We start from the raw sequence: 771 nt of genomic DNA, 5'->3' as shown, positions 1-771 counted from the left end.
TTTTTATTTATTGAAATCTGTTCGTTTCCAGGTTGGCTGAGCCAAACGTTCATGAATAAAAGTTTCAAAGCACAATCCTGTCGTCTGTCTTCACTGCAGAAACTCATTTATTGGGATCCTGAAAGCACCTGTGGAGCAGTGTGGCGTTAAGGGTCTTGCGTCCTCACGGCGTTCTGTGACCTGCTCCGCCTCTGCGTCCTCACGGCGTTCTGTTTCGTTAATATTTGTTAGCTTTAGCCATAGAACCACGTTTTGTTCAGGGCATTCTCACATCTCATGCTGATCACGGTTCCCACAGGTTAGGCAGAGGAATAGACCCATGCATCCCAAATCATAAACTGGAATTTACAGCGATGATTCTTCCCCTTAAAGCCCTGCTGAAATGTTTCATCCCAATGGGACCAAATCAAAGGGTTTCCCTGCAGCACGGGTCTCTCCTCTGACAAACACAGGGATTCATTTTAATGTTGATGGCCTTTCCTGCACTTCCCTCTGAGATTTTCTTTTATTGTTACTTTTATTGCAAAACCATGTTGGTCATCCTCTAGTCTGCTGTCATTAAATAAAAATGGATAAAAAATAAACTGATTCAGCGAGGGGCTGAACCATGGTTTGCGGGTGATTTAACAAGAGTGATGGCATTCCTGGTGGCAGGTGCAAAACTGTTGGAGACGCCCTATTTAAATGATGGTTTTGCGCGTTTTGTGGTTTGCAGCAAAGTAACGTCGGACAGCACTTCTGAAAAACCAGATTGGGAGATCCCAGCTCTCG

This window comes from Cyprinodon variegatus, unplaced genomic scaffold, assembly GCF_000732505.1.
Source record: "Cyprinodon variegatus isolate N-32 unplaced genomic scaffold, C_variegatus-1.0 Scaffold998, whole genome shotgun sequence".
NCBI lineage: Eukaryota > Metazoa > Chordata > Actinopteri > Cyprinodontiformes > Cyprinodontidae > Cyprinodon > Cyprinodon variegatus.
The sequence above is the reverse complement of the archived record's forward strand: the minus strand, read 5'-3'. Positions refer to the sequence as shown.